This window comes from Canis lupus, chromosome X (assembly GCF_003254725.2).
Source record: "Canis lupus dingo isolate Sandy chromosome X, ASM325472v2, whole genome shotgun sequence".
Lineage (NCBI taxonomy): Eukaryota > Metazoa > Chordata > Mammalia > Carnivora > Canidae > Canis > Canis lupus.
The window spans coordinates 69952150-69974787 of NC_064281.1; the positions used below are offsets into that span (position 1 = coordinate 69952150).

Here is a 22638-nt window from a genome sequence, read left to right on the forward strand (position 1 = left end):
AAAATAGTGTGAAAGCAGTCCAACTAGTTTTTCCTTTCTTTGTTTCAAGTGGAAAAATGACCATTTGAGGAGGAGCAGGTATGGTGGTAGCTCAAACATATAATTTAGTCTGGACAGGGCATCAATATATAAGACATCTTTTTTTTTTTTTTATTTTGCCCAACATGGCTTATGGCATAGTTTAGATTAATTAGATCAAACAAACGTCTCCTGTGTTCTTTCAGGTAACATTTCCCAGAGTCAGAACTCTGCCCTCAGCCATGCCTGTTAAAGCACAAAGCTGTTTGAGTTCTTCTTATAAACATAAGGAAGAGGAAGGGATAAAATAAGAGAGGCGGGAAAACAAGGCAAAAATTCTTAATGAATAAATTAAACATTGACGTTCTTGAGGAAAACCAGAAGGTTTGATTGTTTTTGTGTTTGGTGAGTTGTATGGTTGTTTTAGAAAGACCTCTGCACCCATAAACAAAAAACAAAATAACAACAACCAGAATTGAAGAAGTGACTCAGCCTCTGAAGACTATCTAGAATAGCCATAAACTGATCAAGCTCTAATTAGGTGAGAAAAAAAAATAAAACAATACAGGGGTACCTGGGGGTGCAGTTGGTGAAGCAGTCAACTCTTAGTTTACCTCAGGTCAGAATGGTCAGACAGAGCCTTGCATCAGGCTCCTCACTCAGCAGGGATTCTGCTTGAGACTCTCTCTCTTTCCCCCTCCCTCTAACTCTCCCCTGCTTGCTCTCTCTCTCTCTGTCTCTGTCTCTCTCTCTCTCAAACAAATAAATAAATCTTTAAAAACTACTAAAATAAATAAAATAATACAAAATAACATTACCATTATCAAGATGACTAAGTATGTGCAAGTGTTTGAAAGGGGACTTTTCTGCACTCAGACTGCAAAGCAGAGGAATCAAAATAACGATGAATAATGAACAATGAAGTGTGACAATTCTATGGTAAAGAAAGGAATTTCACTCTGGAATCAAGAACAATCCTTTGACAATTTAGTATAATTATATCATCATCCAGAAACTGTAAACAGTATTTTTAAAGGCTTATTTATTTATTTTAGAGGTGGGTGAAGGGCAGTGGGAGTAAGAGAATTCTCAAGCTGACTCCCTGTTCAGCATGGAGCTTGGCGTGGGGCTCTCTAATAACCCTGAGATCATTTCCTAAGCCAAAACCAAGAGTTAGTTGTTCAACAAACTGAGCCACTCAGGTGCACCAAGAATATTTTTAATTGGATCAAGATTTTCATATACCAGAAATGTTTTCATAGAAGGAACTGTTGGGATCCCTGGGTGGCGCAGCGGTTTGGCGCCTGCCTTTGGCCCAGGGTGCGATCCTGGAGACCCGGGATCGAATCCCACGTCAGGCTCCCGGTGCATGGAGCCTGTTTCTCCCTCTGCCTGTTTCTCTGCCTCTCTCTCTCTCTCTCTCTCTCTCTGTGACTATCATAAATAAATAAAAAATCTTAAAAAAAATAAAAATAGAAGGAACTGTTTGTAACATAGTAAATAACAGCAGCATTCAAAAAAGTCTTTTAGGTTTTAAAAATAAAATTGCCCTTGCTAATACAATCACTTCAAGCTGCGATATGTTCCTTTTTTTCAACCCTTGGATAAATTAAGTTTTTTTTCTTTTTAATTCTGACATATTTTACTTCAACTCCAAGTTGAAATAATAGACTCCTATAATCTATAACAGGCACCTAAATACATAATGCAATATCCCACTTTTTGAAGTATTTTTGGTTGTCACACTGCAAATACTGCCTTATTTATAACATCTTTCTCTGCCAAGGCTGTTTGGAGAGGGAAAACAAACACAAATACCTCCTTAGATAGAAATTTTATGGAGGAATGGATTACCCTTGTGTGTTACAAAGTAAATAATATTGATAGAAGATTGAAACCCATCAAAATCAAAAGCTTGTTAGAACTGTGTGAAATAATGTATTTAAAGACATGAAGTTTTATATATCTAATCCATTTGGTTGTCCAAATTTCTAAATTTTAACAAGGAAAGCCACTTTCTGTCACACCAAGAAAGTGGAAGTTTGGGCAGCCCCAGTGGCTCAGTGGTTTAGCGCTGCCTTCAGCCCAGCCTGTGATCCTGGAGACCCAGGATCAAGTCCCACATCAGGCTCCCTGCACAGAACCTGCTTCTCCCTCTGCATCTGTCTCTGCCTTTCTTTCTGTGTCTCTCATGAAGAAATAAATAAAATCTTTTTTTTAAAAAAAAAGAAAGTGGAAGTTAAGGACATACAGTTTACAGCAGTATTATAAAAAGCACTGTAAGTGGACCATATACATCAGAATCATCCAGAGTATTTAGTACAAAGACTGATTCCAGGTTCCACCCAAACATTCCGAAGTATATTTTCCAAGATTGAGAAAATTTGGAATCTCTCCTTATAGTAAAACCTCAGATTATTCTATCATCATTAACATTTGCGAATTACTGATTTAGATATTTATTCTGGGTTATTTCTTTGATGCTCAAACAAGGCTTTCTAACCTTTCTGTGCGACAGTTTACTAATATGCTAAATTGATGTGTTGTCCTTTTCCTAAATGACAGCAATAAACAAGGTTTCTATGGGATCTTAAAGACAGCCCATTTTCTGGAAAGAGACTTTTTATACTTTGCAAACCCTGATATCCATTGCCCACCTTTATTTATGTAAAGGTCAACTCAAGGTCTTTTAGGAACTTTAGTCAAAAAGTTTTGCTGAGACATTAAATGGTAAAGTATCAATACTATTTTAAGCTCTAATTTCCTAGAGGACAGAGAATGTTTAACTGAATGATGAATATGTGGGAAGATTTCTTAAAAGACAAACTTTTTGATGATGACTATTAGCAAAAATAGAAAATTTCAGTTTAATATTTATTCAGTAGAATATGAGAAACACTCAGCAAATGTTTATTTAAACCACGCACACACAAAAGCCAGTTAACAGTTTTTGCTGAGCATGTAGAAAAACTGCTATATCTTTGATTTAGACATTGCAGTCAATGAAATCTGCAGAAGGTTCACAGAGTAGTGGTTTACAGTAATCTTCAAAACTTTCTGTGTCTTTCTGGTGAACTTAATTATTGCAGTGTCTTTTAAACCCCATATGGGCAATTTCTATTGATTATAATGTTGCCTACTGCTGAGAGTAAAACTGATCCACTGTACACTCCAGAGTGGGTAATCCTTGCCAGCAGGTCACTTATGCCTCCCAAAGTTTCCTTTTAACACAACTAATGATGGTGATGGTGATGATTAATAATAATAATTCTTAATGCTTACTCAATACATTGTATTAAGATAGTTAGAAAATTAAATAGGAATCACAGAATGTCATTTCCTTGACAATGTAAATATAGGATAGCATATTCTAAAGGCCCAATTACAGTTTAATAGTAATTTGGTGGGGTTTTTTTTTAGAAACTACATTCTAAATTCATCCTTGAATTAAATAGCTTTAATGAACTCCTATAAGATAACTATAGATTTACTACAAAGTTATATCCTTTAAAGATTTTCCTATTTTCCATAAAAATAATTCCCAAAGGATATATATGTAGCAGATGGCTTCTGCTTAGTAAAGAGAGAAAGTTGTTCTTATGCATTTTGCAAAATATACCTTCTTACTAAACATATTTACTTTTATTAAAGGATATACAAAAAATCTAACTCCATTAATTATCAAATTTGTTTATGGATTATGATACCCTTTGTAGGTACAAATGTGAAGACAGTAGCTTTCATTTTAAAAGTAAGGTGAGGTCAAACATGTTTTCTGAAGCTCCAATCATAGATGAGTGCAAAGTTGAATTAATTTTTTCCTTAAGAAGATAAATATAAAACCTAAACATTTCTAGTATTCTCTATGCACTTTTTGTCTTTCTATATCTTTTTTTAGAAAGGGAAGGAGGAAGGGCAGAAGGAGAGGGAGAGTGGGAATTCTTTTTTAAAAAAATATTGATTTCTTTATTATAGAGAGAGTGTATGTGTGAGCAGGGGGAGGGGCAGAGGGAGAGGGAGAGAGAATCTCAAGCAGACTCCCCACTGAACACGAAGTTGGACCTGGTTCTATATCTCATGATCCTGAGATCATGACCTTAGCTGATATCAAGATTCAGATGCTTAACCAACTGAGCCACCCAGGTGCCTCTATATTTCCTTTATATTTTAATGGTCAACTTGCATCAACATTTTTTTAAATGTCATTTGGTAATGAAGCTATAGTTATTTTATATTCATCTTTATTTCCTTGGAGAAGTAAAATGAAAGGGCTGGACAACTTTACCATTAATAGCCCTTCTATAAGTCTATGATTATGGCATGTCTGCTAAAGAACTTCTTAAAAAATAAAGAACTTATTAATTGCCTACTTCGATTAGGAGGAAAATAAAAAATGAGACAAAGTACCTCCTGCTTGAATGCAAATATTTTTCCTTTTTAATGCAAATATTTCAAATGCACTGGCATCAAACTATAAATCTTATTTCTTTATAAAGAAAAATTTGTTGTAAGGTATGTTTAATTGTTTGGAACCCACACAAAGATAGCAATTTTCTGAAAAACTACAAGTCAGTATCATTATAGAAGGAGAAACACATTAAAACCAGTGAAAAGCTTTATACCATTATTATCTCCATCATTCAAAAAAATAGGTCTTTAAAACTATCATCAACTTAGTGAGCTCAGGCTGCCATAACAAAATACCATAGGCTAGAAGACTTAAACAAAAATTTATCTCTCACAGTTCTGGAGGCTGGAAGGTCCAAGATCAATGTGATGGCAAGGTAGGTTTCATTCTGAGACCTCTTCTCTTGGCTTGCAGATAGCCACCATCTCTCTGTGTGCTTACATTATCTCTTCCTTATGTGTCCCCAGAGAAAGAAATCAAGCTCTTCAGTATGTCTCCTTAAAAGGGCACTAATCTCATCATAAAGGCCTCAGTCTCATGATCTCATCTAATCCTAATAATCTCCCAAAGATGCCACCTCCAAATAGTATCCCATTGGAGTCTGGGGTTTCTACATATGAATGGAGGACACATTCAATCCATAACAATCAGGTTATCTACCACCAAAAACTTTTGTCATCTTTGCTGAGAGACACAGATTTAAAGGATAAAATTCAAAATATCGAATGTGAATACAAAGTAAGAGTTAAACAATACAAATATCCAATCTGAATAAATTCTTCTTACTGTGAAAAAAAATACCCACCCACCCCAAGCCCTGCCAATAACCTTGTCTTTTGCCTGGATGATCTATTTAAATGCCCTATTTCTTTGCTTCACTTTATTCATGCATTCACTTTACAACTAATTTCTATGGTGAAATACATATAATTGACTGAGAAAGTTTTTTATTTTCCAAGTTGGCTTCAATGTATAATTTCTATGGTGAAATACATATAATTGACTGAGAAAGTTTTTTTATTTTCCAAGTTGGCTTCAATGTATAAAGACCTCCATTTAAAAAATGAAAAAGCAGGGTTCATTCAGGTGGTCTCTTTCATCACTAGATAAGAATTACTCTAACCAGGTGAGAGTATTACTTCCTCACATTAACTAAAGGTCCAGATGTGGCAGCACACTGTAGACACAGTAAACTAAGGAACAAATTCTGACATTGCTTATCATCCTGGTGTATCTGTTTTCACACATTCGGAAGCTGCCAACTCTCAGGAAGACTAGAAACATGACAACTATGGTCTAAATGCTTATGTACCCCTCAAAATTCAGAAATCGTAATGCCCAAGGTGATGGTATTAGTACATGACACTTTTGGAAGGTGCTTTAAGTCCTGAGGCTCAAGCCCTCGTGAATGAGATTAGTGTTCCTATAATAGAGGCCCCAGAGAGATCTCTTGCCCCTTCCACCAAGCAAGGATACAAGAAGCCGGTGGAAGAGGGCCCTCACTCAACCATGCCGGCACCTTGACCTTGACTTCCAAGAACCACAAGAAAAAAATTTCAATTGTTTATAAGCCACTCAGTCTGTGGTGTTCTGTTATAGCAGCCCACATAGATTAAAAACAGTACTTCATTTGAGAAATGTTCCACAAAGCTAGGATTTCACAGAGTAAAATATAATTTTAAGATAATAATATTGGATATCTGATTTCATTAATAATTCTTACCATAATTCAAAATGTGAATTTGGATTTTAAATATAGATTCCTTGTTTTTGCTTATACTGACTACAATATTTTGCAGAATTTGGGCTCAAAAACTTTTTTACATTCTTGACTGATCAGTTCCATAATTTCTGCCTCTAATGGTATCCCAAACCTTCTATAATCATACAGAATGGGGGCATCTGGGTAGCTCAATGGTTGAGCATCTGCCTTTGGCTCAGGTGGTGATCCCAGGGTCCTGGGATCGAGTCCCACAACGGGCTCCTGCATGGAGCCTGCTTCTCCTTCTGCCTGTGTGTCTGCCTCTCTTTCCATGTCTCTCAGGAATAAAATTTAAAAAATTTTTAAAAATTAATACAGAATGGAGATTTTTTTCTTTTCTCAGTTATTTCAATCCCTAAAGCGGTCACCAGTGGCTTCTTTTGTTAATCATACAATATTATAAATTCATGTATATTCTAACACTGGAGCTACATTGAGATGAGCAGATTTCACATTAATTTAATCATGTCTGCTACTTTTGAGATTCAAGTTAAAGTTTCTTAATTCTGTCTCACTTCATGGATATGACAATCATAATCAGTTTCTACACACAAAGTATGGGCAATTTAGAGATCTAAAATTAGCGTGAGTGAATTACTAAAATGAGTGCTGCACAAGAAAGACATTAATCAGGTAACAGGAAAGGCCAGAGTGTCCCAAATATGAGTTCTCATTTACTTTCTTTTCCACTAGCAGGCTAGCCAAAGGTAGCAAAAATTTCGTTTGAAAATTATAGATAGTACAGTGTTTTGTTGTTGTTTTTATTTTCTTAAAAAACTATTTATTCATGAGAGACACACACACAGAGGTAGAGCCATAGGCAGAGGGTAAAGCAGGTTACCTACAGGGAGCCCAAAGAAGGACTACATCCCCAAACCGAGGATCAGGCCCTGAGCCAGAGGCAGATGCTCAACCACTGAGCCACCCAGGCATCTCTGTTGTTTTTTAAACCCACTATGATCTGCTCTCCAGAGCGGAATTTCAGCATTTTTGTTCATTTTCTAACTAAAAATATTTTCAAAAGGAATGTTCAATAAAGCTTACCATAGAGTGGAGAATTAATAAATATTGTTGATCAATATGGGCATTAAATAGATGAATTTATAACTCACTAATCATATGTTTAATAACTTGACTTATGGATTTTACAAACAAGCTTTCTAACATGACCTTTCAAAAAACAAGAGGGCAATTTTGAACCTTACAATTTACTTCCACTTATTTTTACAAAATAGAAAACGTGGGAACATCTTTTCTTATCCTAAAAATATAAGGAAGGATATAAAAATGAAAATCCATAGGCATACATGTCATTTATATATTATTTCTATTTTCACTCTTTTGAATACTGTTAGAAAGTGGATTTGACTTTTTTTATATATTTTTATGGGAGTACGATTTGCCAGCATATAGCATAGCACGCACTGCTCATCCAGTCAAGAGCCGCCCTCAGTGCCTGTCACCCAGTCACCCACACCCCCCACCCACCTCCCTTCCACCACCCCTTGTTCCTTTCCCAGAGTTAGGTGTCTCTCAATGTTCTGTCACTTTCACTGATATTTCCCACTCATTTTCTCTCCTTTCCTCTTTATTCCCTTTCACTATTTTTTATATTGCCCAAATGAATGAGACCATATAATGTTAGCTCTTCTCTGATTGACTTACTTCACTCAGCATAATACCCTCCAGTTCCATCCACGTTGAAGCAAATGGTGGGTATTTGTCGTTTCTAATGGTTGAGTAATATCCGATTGTATACACAGACCACATCTTCTTTATCCATTCACCTTTGATGGTCACCAAGGCTACTTCCACAGTTTGGCTCTTGTGGACATTGCTGCTATAAACATTGGGGTGCATGTATCCTGCCATTTCACTGCAGCTGTATCTTTGGAGTAAATCCACAGCAGTGCAATTGCTGGGTTGTAGGGCAGATCTATTTTTAACTTTTGAGGAACCTCCACACAGTATTCCAGAGTGGCTGTACCAGTTCACAATCGACCAACAGTGCAAGAGGTCTCCCCTTTCTCAACATCCTCTTCAACACTTGTTGTTTCCTGTATTTTTTTGTATATTTTTTATTGGAGTTTGATTTGCCAACATCTAGCATAACACCCAGGGCTCATCCCGTCAAGTGCCTCCCTCAGTGCCCGTCACCCAGTCACTCCATCCCCCTGCCTATCTCTCCTTCCACTAACACTATTCCTTTCCGAGAGTTAGGAGGATCTCATATTTTGTCACTCTCTCTGATATTTCCCAATCTTCTCTCCTTTCCCGTATGATCCATTTCACTATTTTTTATATTCCCCAAATGAATGAGATCATCTGATGTTTGTCCTTCTCCAATTGACGTACTTCACTCAGCATAATACCCTTCAGGTCCCTCCACGTCAAAGCAAATTGTGGGTATTTGTCATTTCTAATGGCTGAGCAATAATCCACTGTATACATAGACCACATCTTCTTTATCCACTCATCTTTTGATGGACACCGAGGTTCCTTCCACAGTTTGGCTACTGTGGATATTGCTGCTATAAATATTGAGGTGCAAGTGCCCTGCCGTTTCACTGCAGCTATTACTTTGCGGTAAATCCCCAGCAGTGCAATTGCTGAGTCCTAGGGTAGATCTATTTTTAACTATTTAAGGAACATTCACACAGTTTTTCAGAGTGGCTGTACCAGTTCACATTCCCACCAACAGTGCAGAGGGTTCCCTTTTCTCCACATCCTCTCCAACATTTGTGGTTTCCTGCCTTGTTAGTCTTCCCCATTCTCACTGGTGTGAGGGGCTATCTCATTGTGGTTTTGATTTGTATTTCCCTGATGGCCAGTGATGCAGAGTATTTTCACATGGGCTTGTTGACCATATTTATGTCTTCTTTGGTGAAATTTCTGTTCATGAGTTTTGCCCATTTCATGATTGGATTGTTTGTTTCTTTGCTGTTGAGTTTCATAGGTTCTTTATAGATCTTGGAAACTAGCCCTTTATCTGACATGTCATTTGCAAATATCTTTGCCCATTCTGCAGGTTGTCTTTTAGTTTTATTGACCGTTTCTTTTGCTGTGCAGAGGCTTTTTATCTTGATGAAGTCCCAGTAATTCATTTTTGCTTTTGTTTCCCTTTCCTTCATGGATGTATCTTGCAAGAAGTGCTGTGGCCAAGTTCAAAAAGGGTGTTGCCTGCGTTCTCCTCTATGATTTTGATGGATTCTTGTCTCATATTTGGATCTTTAATCCATTTTGAATTTATCTTTGTGTATGGTGAAAGAGAATGGTCTAGTTTCATTCTTCTGCACGTGGCCATTCAATTTTCACAGCACCATTTATTGAAGAGACTGTCCAGTGGATAGTCTTACCAGCTTTGTCAAATATTAGTTGACCATAGAGTTGAGGGTCCATTTATGGATTCTTGATTCTGTTCCATTGATCTATGTGTCTGTTTTTGTGCCACTACCACCCTGATTGCTGACCAGAGCTTTGTAGTGCAACCTGAAATCTGGTATTGTGATGCTCCCAGCTATGGATCATTTTTAATAATCCCCTGGCTCTTGGGGGTCTTTTCTGATTCCACGCAAATCTTCATATGATTTGTTCAAACTCTCTGAAGAAAGTCCATGGTATGTTGAGAGGCATTGCATTAAATGTGTACATTGCCCTGCGTAGCATTGATTTTTCACAATATTAATTATTCAAATCCAAGAGCATGGAATATTTTTCCATCTCTTTGTGTCTTCCTCCATTTCTTTCAGAAGTGTTCTGTAGATTTTAGGGTATAGATCCCTTACCTCTTTGGTTAGCTATATTCCTAGGTATCTTATGCTTTTGGGTGCTATTGTAAATGGGATTGACTCCTTAATTTCTCTTTCTTCAGTCTCATTGTTAGTGGATATAAATGCCACTGATTTCTGAGCACTGATTTTGTATCCTGCCACAGTGCCAAATTGCTGTATGAGTTCTAGCAATCTTGGAGTGGAGTCCTTTGTGTTTTCTACGTACAGTATCATGTCATCTGCGAAGAGAGAGACTTTGACTTCTTCTTTGCCAATTTGAAAGCCTTTTATTTCATTTTGTTTTCTGATTGCTGAGTCTAGAATTTCCAATATTATGTTGAATAGCAGTGGTGTGAGTGGACATCTGTGTCTTGTTCCTGATCTTAGGGGAAAGGCTCCCAGTGTTTCCCAATTGAGAATGATATTTGCTGTGGGCTTTTTTAGATGGCTTTTAAGACCCTGAGGAAAGTTCCCTCTATCCATACACTCTGAAAAGTCTTCTTCAGGAATGTATGCTGTATTTTGTCAAATGCTTTTTCTGCATCTATTGAAAGGATCATGTGGTTCTTGTTTTTTTCTCTTCTTTATATGATCCTTCACATTGATTGCTTTACGAGTATTGAACCAGCCTTGCATCAGGGGGCTAAATCCTACTTGGTCATGGTGAATAATCTTCCTAATGTATTGTTGGATCCTATTGGCTAGTATCTTGTTGAGAATTCTTGCATCCCTGTTCATCAGGGATATCGGTCTGTAATTCTACTTTTTGGTGGGGACTTTGTCTGGTTTTGAAATTAAGGTGATGCTGGCCTCATAAAATTCCATTACTTTCTATCTTTCAGAACAGCTTCAGTAGAATAGCTATGGTTTCTTCTTTAAACGTTTGATAGAATTCCCCTGGGAAGCCATCTGGCCCTGGACTTTGTATCTTGCGAGTTTTGTGATGACTGCTTCAATTCCTCCCTTGTGATTGGCCTGTTCTGGTTTTCTATTTCTTCCAGTTACAGTTTTGATAGTTTGTTGCTTTCCAGAAACACATCTATTTCTTCTAGATTGACTAATTTGTTGACATATAGCAGATCATATTTTTTTAATTTTTTAAATAAATTTATTTTTTACTGGTGTTCAATTTACCAACATAGAGAATAACACCAAGTGCTCATCCCATCAAGTGCCCCCCTCAGTGCATGTCACCCATTCACCCCCAGCCCCCGCCCTCCTCCTCGTCCACCACCCCTAGTTCGTTTCCCAGAGTTAGGAGGCGTTATATTCTTTCCCCTTTCTGATATTTCCTAACACATTTCTTCTCACTTCCCTTATATTCCCTTTTACTATTATTTATATTCCCCAAATGAACGAGAACATATAATGTTTGTCCTTCTCCCATTGACTTACTTCACTCAGCATAATACGCTCCAGTTCCATCCATTTTGAAGCAAATGCTGAGTATTTGTTGTTTCTAATGGCTGAGTAATGTTCCATTGTATACAAGAACCACATCTTCTTTATCCATTCATCTTTCGATGGACACCTAGGCAACTTCCACAGTTTGGCTATTGTGGACATTGCTGCTATAAACATCGGGGTGCAGGTGTCCCTAGGATTCATTGCATCTGTATCTTTGGGGTAAATCCCCAGCAGTGCAATTGCTGGGCTGTAGGGCAGGTCTATTTTTAACTCTTTAAGGAACCTCCACACAGTTTTCCAGAGTGGCTGCACCAGTTCACATTCCCACCAACAGTACAAGAGGGTTCCCTTTTCTCCGCATCCTCTCCAACATTTGTGGTTTCCTGCCCGTTAATTTGCCCCATTCTCACTGGTGTGAGGTAGTATCTCATTGTGGTTTTGATTTGTATTTCCCTGATGGCAAGTGATGCAGAGCATTTTCTCCTGTGCATGTTGGCCATGTCTATGTCTTCCTCTGTGAGATTTCTGTTCATGTCTTTTGGGCATTTCATGATTGGATTGTTTGTTTCTTTGCTGTTTCGTTTAATAAGTTCTTTATAGATCTTGGAAACTAGCTCTTTATCTGATAGGTATTTGCTAATATCTTCTCCCATTCTGTAGGTTGTCTTTTAGTTTTGTTGACTGTATCCTTTGCTGTGCAGAAGCTTCTTATCTTGATGAAGTCCCAATAGTTCATTTTTGCTTTTGTTTCTTTTGCCTTCGTGGATGTATCTTGCAAGAAGTTACTGTGGCCAAGTTCAAAAAGGGTGTTGCCTGTGTTCTCCTCTAGGATTTTGATGGAATCTTGCCTCACATTTAGATCTTTTATCCATTTTGAGTTTATCTTTGTGTATGGTGAAAGAGAGTGGTCTAGTTTCATTCTTCTGCATGTGGATGTCCAATTTTCCCAGCACCATTTATTGAAGAGACTGTTTTTCTTCCAATGGATAGTCTTTCCTCCTTTATCAAATATTAGTTGACCATAAAGTTCAGGATCCACTTAAGGGTTCTCTATTCTGTTTCATTGATCTATGTGTCTGTTTTTGTGCCAGCACCACACTGTCTTGATGACCACAGCTTTGTACTGCAACCTGAAATCTGTCATTGTGATGCCCCCAGCTATGGTTTTCTTCCTTAAAATTCCCCTGGCTATTCGGGATCTTTTCTGACTCCACACAAATCTTAAAATAATATGTTCTAACTCTCTGAAGAAAGTCCATGGTATTTTGATAGGGATTGCATTAAACGTGTAAATTGCACTGGGTAACATTGACATTTTCACAATATTAATTCTGCCAATCCATGAGCATGGAATATTTTTCCATCTTTTCGTGTCTTCCTCAATTTCTTTCAGAAGTGTTCTATAGTTTTTAGGGTATAGATCCTTTACCTCTTTGGTTAGGTTTATTCCTAGGTATCTTATGCTTTTGGGTGCAATTGTAAATGGGAATGACTCCTTAATTTCTCTTTCTCCACTCTTGTTGTTAAGTGTATAGAAATGCCACTGACTTCTGGGCATTGATTTTGTATTCCACCACACTATCAAATTGCTGTATGAGTTCTAGCAATCTTGGAGTGGAGGCTTTTGGGTTTTCTAAGTAGAGAATCATGTCATCTGTGAAGAGGTAGAGTTTGACTTCTTCTTTGCCGATTTGAATGCCGTTTATTTCTTTTTGTTGTCTGATTGCTGAGGCTAGGACTTCTAGTACTATATTGAATGGCAGTGGTGATAGTGGACATCCCTGTCTTGTTCCTGATCTCCCAGTGCTTCTCCATTGAGAATATTTTCTACAGACTTTCTGTAGATGGCTTTTAAGATGTTGAGGAATGTTCCATCTATCCCTACACTCTGAAGAGTTTTGATCAGGAATGGATGCTGTATTTTATCAAATGCTTTCTCTGCATCTTTTGAGAGGATCATATGGTTCTTGGTTTTCTCTTGCTGATATGATGAATCACATTGATTGTTTTACGAGTGTTGAACCAGCCTTGCGTCCCAGGGATAAATCCTACTTGGTCATGGTGAATAATCTTCTTAACTTACCATTGGATCCTATTGGCTAGTATCTTGTTGAGAATTTTTGCATCCATGTTCATCAGGGATATTGGTCTATAATTCTCCTTTTTGGTGGGGTCTTTGTCTGGTTTTAGAATTAAGGTGATGCTCGCCTCATAGAAGGAATTTGGAAGTACTCCATCTCTTTCTATCTTTCCAAACAGGTTTAGTAGATTAGGTATGGTCTCTTCTTTAAATGTTTGATAGAATTCCCCTGGGAAGCCATCTGGCCCTGGACTTTTGTGTCTTGGGAGGTTTTTGATAACTGCTTCAATTTCTTCCCTGGTTATTGGGCTGTTCAGGTTTTCCATTGCTTCCTGTTCCAGTTTTGGTAGTTTGTGGCTTTCCAGGAATGCGTCCATTTCTTCTAGATTGCCTAATTTATTGGCGTATAGCTGTTCATAATATGTTTTTAAAATCATTTGTATTTCCTTGGTGTTGGTAGTGATCTCTCCTTTCTCATTCATGATTTTATTAATTTGAGTCTTCTCTCTCTTCTTTTTAATAAGGCTGGCTATTGGTTTATCTATCTTATTAATTCTTTCAAAGAACCAAGTCCTGGTTCTGTGGTTTCTGTTCCACAGGTCTTCTGGTCTCGATTTCGTTGAGTTCTGCTCAAATCTTTATTAACTCTCTTCTTCTGCTCGGTGTAGGATCTATTTGCTGTTTTTTCTCTAGCTCCTTTAGGTGTAAGGTTAGCTTTTGTATTTGAGTTCTTTCCAGTTTTTGAATAAATGCTTGTATTGCGATGTATTTCTCTCTCAGGACGGCTTTTGCTGCGTCCCAAAGATTTTAAAGGTTATATCTTCATTCTCATTAGTTTCCATGAATCTTTTTAATTCTTCCTTAATTTCCTGGTTGACTCTTTCATCTTTTAGCAGGATGGTCCTTAACCTCCACGTGTTTGAGGTCCTTCCAAACTTCTTGTTGTGATTTAGTTCTAATTTCAAGGTATATTCTGAGAATATGCAGGGGACGATCCCAATCTTTTGGTATCGGTTCAGACCTGATTTGTGACCCAGTATGTGGTCTATTCTGGAGAAAGTTCCATGTGCACTTGAGAAGAATGTGTATTCAGTTGAGTTTGGTGTAAAGTTTTGTACATATCTCTGAAATCCATCTGGTCCAGTGTATCATTTAAAGCTCTCGTTTCTTTGGAGATGTGCTTAGAAGACCTATCGAGTATAGAAAGAGCTAGTTTGAAGTCACCAAGTATAAGTATATTATTATCTAAGTATTTCTTCACTTTGGTTATTAATTGATTGATATATTTGGCAGTTCCCACATTCGGGGCATATATATTGAAGATTGTTAAGTCCTCTTGTTGGATAGATCCTTTAAGTATGATATAGTGTCCCTCTTCATCTCTCACTACAGTCTTCAGGATAAACTTTATTTATCTGATATAAGGATGGCTACCCCTGCTTTCTTTTGAGAACCATTTGAATGGTAAATGGTTCCCCAAGCTTTTATTTTCAGGCTAGGTGTCTTTATGTCTAAAATGAGTCTGTTGTAGACAGCAAATAGATGGGTCGTGCTTTTTTATCCAGTCTGACACCCTGCGTCTTTTGATGGGGTCATTAAGCCCATTCACGTTCAGAGTTACTATTAAAAGATATGAGTTTAGTGTCATCATGATACCTATTCAGTCCCTGTTTTTGTGGATTGTTCCATTGGACTTTTTCTTAAAGGGGAATTTCAAGAGTCCCCCTTAATATTTCTTGCAGAGCTGGTTTGGTGGTCACATATTCTTTCAGTTCCTGCCTATCTTGGAAGCTGTTTATCTCTCCTATTCTGAATGAATGCCTTGCTGGATAAAGTATTCTTGGCTGCATGTTCTTCTCCTTTAGGACCCTGAATACATACTTCCAGCCCTTTCTTGCCTGCCAGGTCTCTGTGGACAGGTCTGCTGTTACCCTAATAGTCCTCCCCATAAAAGTCAGGGATTTCTTGTCTCTTGTTGCTTTAAGGATCTTCTCTTTATCTTTGGAATTTGCAAGCTTCACAATTAAATGTGGAGGTGTTGAGCAGTTTTTATTGATTTTACGGGGGATCTCTCTATTTCCTGGATCTGAATGCCTGTTTCCCTTCCCAGATTAGGAAAGTTTTCAGCTAGGATTTGTTCAAATACGTATTCTGGCCCTCTGGCCCTTTCGGCGCCCTCGGGAACCCCAATTAAACGTAGGTTTTTCTTCCTCAAGCTGTCATTTATTTCCCTTAATCTATCTTCATGGTCTTTTAATTGTTTATCTCTTTTTTCCTCAGTTTCCCTCTTTGCCATCAACTTGTCTTCTATGTCTCTCACTCGTTCTTCTACCTTGTTAACTCTCATCATTAGGACCTCTAGTTTGGATTGCATCTCATTTAATTGATTTTTAATTTCGGCCTGATTAGATCTAAATTCTGCAGTCATGGAGTCACTTGAGTCCTTTATGCTTTTTTCTAGAGCCACTAGTAGCTTTATAATAGTGCTTCTGAATTGGCTTTCTGACATTGAATTGTAATCCAAATTTTGTAACTCTGTGGGAGAGAGGACTGTTTGTGATTCTTTCTTTTGAGGTGAGGTTTTCCTTTTGGTCATTTTGCTCAGTGCAGAGTGGCCAAAAACAAGTTGTATTGGGACAAGGTGAATAAGTGAGGAGAGAGAGAAAAAAAGAAAAAGAAAAAAAGAAAGAGGGAAAAAAAGAAGAAAAGAAAAAAAGAAAGAAAGAAAAGGTGAGAAGGAAACAAATCAAAAACCAAATATCAAAGGGGAATATCCTCTGATTCTGTATACTGTAAATCCCTTGACTTCCCCTGGGACTTTTCAGTGTTGCTTGGTCAATAATTTGTTTTTCCCCTGTCCGTCTAGCTGGTCTTCTGGGGGAGGGGCCTGCCGTGCTGATTTTCAGGTGTTAGCACTTGGTGGAGCTGCTCAGCCCCCTGCCTGGTGCAGGGTTCAGTGAAAGATGTTTAAGCTGTTTATCCGGTGAGGCCACTGTGCGCTCAGTGGGCATTCTTTATCCTGTGAGGCCCCAGGAAGAACAACAACAGTGGCAGCGGCCAGCTCTGTAGCCCTGTATTCAGTTCCTGCAGTAACTATGGAGCTCTCCATCTTCAGGGGCCTGGATGCTCTGGGGGCAGGGCTGCTGATCTGCTCTGCTTGGGGCCAACCGATGGCAGGACTGTCTTTGCTGTCCTGTGCCCTCCTGGCCTCTGCCTGTCCCGGGGGGAGTGCCGGATCCTGGGCTGTGTCCCTGGCGCCCTGTGCTCCCGAGCCTGTGCTATTGGAATCGCTCTCCCGGGCCACACAGCCCCCTCCGCGGGGAGCCTCTGTCTCTGCTGCTTCCGAGCTGCAGCCCTTTAGGGAGCTCGGCCGCGGGGTGTGGCCTGCTCTCCCTGGGGCACAGGTGCTCTCTTAGTGTCCCAGGGAGCCTGAGGGTATCCCCGCCCCTCCTGGGGTCCTGCTCTAACTCCCTGGGAGCGCCTTTCTGTCCAGGAAGTTTGGTGAAACTCCTGCTTCTCCGGGCGGGGTTTTCCTGTCCTGGGGACACTCGCCCCGGCCTTAGCCCAGCTCCTCGTGGGGCCCCTTCCCTTTGGATGCCTTTTGTTTCTTTATTTCTTCCCCAACCCCCCCCCCACCTGTCTTCCTATCTTGATTGAAGCGTGAACTCTTCTCATTGTAGGATTCCAGCTGTTCTCTTTAAATCTCAGGCCGAATTCATAGGTTTTCAGGATGATTTGAAGGTTGTCTAGATAATTTGGTGGGGACAGGTGACCTGGGGACCCTATTCGTCCGCCTTTTTGCCCCGCCTCCCAATGTACATATTTAATACAATCCCAATCAAAATACCACGGACTTTCTTCAGAGAGTTGGAACAAATCATCTTAAGATTTGTGTGGAATCAGAAAAAAAAACAACAACAGAATAGCCAGGGGAATATTGAAAAAGAAAAGCATAGCTGGGGGCATCACAATGCCGGATTTCAGGTTGTACTACAAACTGTGGTGATCAAGACAGTGTGGTACTGGCACAAAAACAGACACATAGATCAATGGAACAGAATAGACAATCCAGACGTGGACCCTCAACATTATGGTCAACTAATATTCGACAAAGGAGGAAAGACTATCCACTGGAAGAAAGACAGTCTGTTCAATAAATGGTGCTGGGAAAATTGGACATCCACATGCAGAAGAATGAAACTAGACCACTCTCTTGCACCATACACAAAGATAAACTCAAAATGGATGGAAGATCTTAATATAAGACAAGATTCCATCAAAATCCTAGAGGAGAACACAAGCAACACCCTTTTTGAACTTGGCCACAATAACTTCTTGCAGGATACATCCATGAAGGCAAAAAAAAAACAAAAGCAAAAATGAACTATTGGGACTTCATCAAGATATGAAGCTTCTGTACAGCAAAAGAAACAGTCAACAAAACTAAGAGACAAGCTACAGAATGGGAGAAGAAATTTGCAAATGACATATCAGATAAAGGACTAGTATCCAAGATCTATAAAAAACTTAATAAACTCTACAGCAAAGAAACAAACAATCCAATCATGAAATGGGCAAAAGACATGAACAGAAATCTCACAGAAGACATAGACATGGCCAACAAGCACATGAGAAAATGCTACACATCACCGGCAATCAGGGAAATACAAATCAAAACCACAGTGAAATCCCACCTCACTCCAGGGAGAATGGGGAAAATTAACAAGGCAGGAAACAACAAATGTTGGAGAGGATGTGGAGAAAGGGGAACCCTCTTGCACTGTTGGTGGGAATATGAAATGGTACCGCCACTCTGGAAAACTGTGTGGAGGTTCCTGAAAGAGTTAAAAATAGATCTGCCCTACGATCCAGCAATTGCATTGCTGGGGATTTATCCCAAAGATACAGATGCAGTGAAATGCCGGGACACCTGCACCCCGATGTTTATAGCAACAATGTCCACAATAGCCAAACTGTGGAAGGAGCCTCAGTGTCCATCAAAAGATGAATGGATAAAGAAGATGTGGTCTATATATACAATGGAATATTTCTCAGCCATTAGAAATGACAAATACCCACCATTTGCTTCGACGTGGATGAAACTGGAGGGTATTATGCTTAGTGAAATAAGTTAATCGGAGAATGACAAAATTATATGGTCTCATTCATTTGGGAAATATAAAAAATAGTGAAGGGGAATAATGGAGAAAGAGAAAAAAATAGTGGGAAATATCAGAAAGGGAACAGAACATGAGAGACTCCTAACTCTGGGTAACGAACTAGGGGTGGTGGAAAGGGAGGTGGGTGGGGGGTAGGGGTGACTGGGTGACGGGCACTGAGGGGGGCACTTGATGGGATCAGCACTGGGTGTTATGCTATATGTTGGCAAATTGAACTCCAATAAAGAAAAAGAATCAAGCATTATCATTGTCTTTTGCTTTCCTGTTACAGTTTTTAGCTCAATAAATCCCAGCTTCCTTATTTTGTCATCCTAGGAATTTTGCTGCAATGACTCATCAGATTTATTTTGTGCATCCGTATCCTGCCTCTGTCTCTAAGGGCATATTATCAAATTCTCCAAACTAATTCAGAGTGTCCGGTGACTTCTTGGATAAGTGGCAACTCAGTGAGACTTTTAATCATTCCCGTTAACTGTACTGTAAAACAAACAAGTTGTATCCTAATTTTCTGCCTGGAGGTTAGCATTGTCATATTACTCATATGTACATATTTTTTTCTGTGGATGTCTATATTTTCAATGTTCACTAGATACTTTTCCCCCAATTTTTCAGTCCTTGAGGACTAATTGTCTTTTTAAATAAAAAGAAGCAAAATATCCTTCAGAGCTAGTGCTCCAGCCCCATGACAGCAGAACTTGCCCATCTTTTTTTTTTTTTTTTTTCCCACTAATGGGAATGAGTTATACGGTGTGGTCTTATAGGCCTCTACCCACATATCCCAGTGCTAAAACATGAGATCTCTCACTCAAACAGAAATACAGTTTCATTTATTGTTTTTATTCATATAAATTTGTTCAACAAACATTTGTTGAGCAACTAGAATACACAACAGACTGACCCACATGCTATAAAGAGGATACAATGATCAATAGGACATGGCCGCTATCTTCAAGAAACTTCTGGTTCTTCCAGGCATGAAGTGGGTATTGGTATAAGCTAAGTGTACAAACACAAGATAGAATATAAGAACAATAAAGACATTGGGATCCCTGGGTGGCGCAGCGGTTTGGCACCTGCCTTTGGCCCAGGGCGCGATCCTGGAGACCCAGGATCGAATCCCACTTCGGGCTCCCGGTGCATGGAGCCTGCTTCTCCCTCTGCCTGTGTCTCTGCCTCTCTCTCTCTCTCTGTGTGACTATCATAAATAAATAAAAAATTAAAAAAAAAAAGAACAATAAAGACAATGTTTTAGAGCAGGGCAAATTATAAATGGTGGTTAGATCAGGGAAGAATTCAGGAAGATGTAGCAGTAGAGCTATGGAATTTAATAGAAAGCATCTCACCAGCAGACATAAGAACAGAAATAGTCTAGTTAGAGGTAACAGCACTCAGAGTGGTATGGAAGCAGGAAAAACACATGACAGGTTTGGAGAAAGGTAAGTGATTCAGTCTGATGGATCATAAATCTTGCTGCATTCGTCTCTGAGGACTTGAAGCTGGCTCCAGCACTGTGCTGATTCTAACTCAGCCTGCTTCCTTAGCATCTGCTCCTTTAGTAAAGAACTTTTCATGCGCTCATGTTCACTAGTGTCCAGAGCTCCCAGGGTTCGGACATAAAGAACAACAATGTCACTGTGCTTGGCTTTCTTGTTGCACTGGGGACATTTTTGTGCCTGTCCCTTTAGCCACTTAGAAATGCACTTATACCCAAAGAGGTACCCACGGTACAATATTGAAATGTGATGATCCCTAGCATTGGTCATGTGCTCCAAAAATATTGTGCAAGTGTCCCCTTCTTCATCATCCATAGGAACAGAAGGTAGAAGGGGGTTCATCTTCTAGGGAGACTGTTTGGGGAAGGTCTCTCCTCCACTGATACATGTAACTTCTTGCTGTGCTGAGGTACCTCCTACTTGCTTTTCTAAAACAGCAGCTCTAGTTTCCTCTGCCTGGGCAACAACTTCTTCAAACTCTGTGGAGCTATCACTCTCAGAACTAGAACTACTCGAGACCCGCAAGTCCTCAGACAGGATTTCAGGTCTCTGAATCACAGGAGGTGGTTGGCAAATGAGGCTTGGTCTGGCTCACTTGAAAGTAGGCATCTATTGGTGGTGCTCTTGACCTGGCACTGTCTGTCCTCTGCTACCCTGCAGTTCTTGACCTGCGTGAAGCAGATCCCCTCATCCTACTCGATCTCATTGGTCCCACGTTGCAGTCTGATGAAGGTCTCAGGAATTCCAGCATGCCATGAAGTCTCTGAAGCCCACTGATGAAACTGTTCATTGAATCCAATGAAGACACTCGGTCAGGGTGGTTAACATGAGATCGCTGCCTATGCTCCTCCGAAGCTCCTGGATTAATGTTCTCCACATGATCTTCTCCCCACAGCTCCCCTTCCTCTGTCAGGCCAAAAGACGCGTGTGGAGCAGGCTGGAGCAGGTGCAGTCCCACCTGGCTGCTGGCCCCTTCATCAGGAGCAGGCTGGAGCAGGGGTGGTCCCACTTGGCTGCTGACCACTTCAGCAGGAACAGGCTGTTTTGCAACATGATGCTCTAATTGCATATGAAGATTATATTCCATTGCTTCGCGAGCCATCACTAGCATTGGGAGGACACTGTGGGGCTTGGAAAATTGCCGCACTGGCAGCAGTTTCTTTGAAAGAACTACTATATCCCTCATTTTAAAATATATTCCAATATTATCTCTGATTTTTAAAAAATCTTTAAAAATAAAAACAAAAAATCTTAATAAACTAAAAATGGAAAATAATTCAATAATATTATAAATGCCAATACCATATTTAACAGCAAAACATTAGAGCATTATTTTCTAAATGCACTCATATTAGCATACCCATTCTATAGTATGTTAATAGGTTTATGATAATAAAAGGTTTCATAGTTAAATAAGTTTGAGAAATGCTGGGTTAAAGTTTCTCTTTTAATGCAGGACTTCTCAGAACTTTTAATATGTTACTATTCACTGGGACTCTCTAAGAGAAATAAGTAATATGGTCGTACCACAAATCTATTTGAGCATAGAAAATTTTTCTAAAACACCTTCAGCAAGCAGGGCTCTGAGGACTATGCCTTGGCAAACACTGACACAATTTCCAGCAGATACAAGTCAGTTTTACTAACCTTCTGTCAGCAGTTACTCTTGTCTAACTCACCACAGACAGGTATCATGTTAGTAATATGGTTAGATGTCATTCTGCATTAGATTCAGCTGGAAATGTCTGTCTAAATTCAGATTCATAGGCTCTACTTTCATTTAGCAGATATAACTTGAGTTTCAAGAATCTACATTTTACCAAGCATCAAGTGAGTTTTCTGATGTTGGTATCTATAGCTTATACTGTGAGAGGAACCATATTACAAAGCTTAGGTCAATTATTAAAGAAGAAAAGACAAATTAATTAACTATATAATTTTGAAGCTACAGGTTTAATGACTCTGTGTTTTGTGTTGGTCTTAACCCATCAATAATTAATGTTGTGGTTGGACTGGCCTTTGTGTTTCTTATTATGATTGCAAGATGTCCTTAGCAACAACCATCAAGAAACTTAGAAAAAATAAAAGTTTATTACTTGCAAGACTGGAAAATTACACAGCATATCTGGGGCCACAGAACAAGGTCACAATTAGGGGAAGAGCACATTGGGTTGGAGGTTTTGCTTTTACTGAGTTTGAGATTGGGGGCCAAGGGTTTTGCAGGCTCAACTCTTTATAGGCAGATTTAAAACATAAGATTGGAAATTTAAAACACAGAAAGAGAAAAAGCAAGTGGTTCACATGGTGTTATTAAAATCAATGAAGAGATAAAACAAAGCAAATTAAGTTTGGGGGTAATGTGAGGAGGTGGCCTATTTATCTAGTCATGTGGATGGCAATGCACTTGCATTACAAAATAAAAAACAAAACAAAACACAAAAGCAAAAACAACTGTCGTCTTAACACTGCACCCTGATATCACATGTTGAAACTGAGACATTATGAAAGTTTATTGACAAA

General features: G+C 39.0%; 1 pseudogene; it reads right to left on the bottom strand.

Annotated features, from left to right (window-relative positions):
* Positions 1–20070: 20070 nt before the first annotated feature.
* On the bottom strand, positions 20071–21220 carry LOC112649344 (E3 ubiquitin-protein ligase RFWD3-like; annotated as a pseudogene).
* Positions 21221–22638: the final 1418 nt, after the last annotated feature.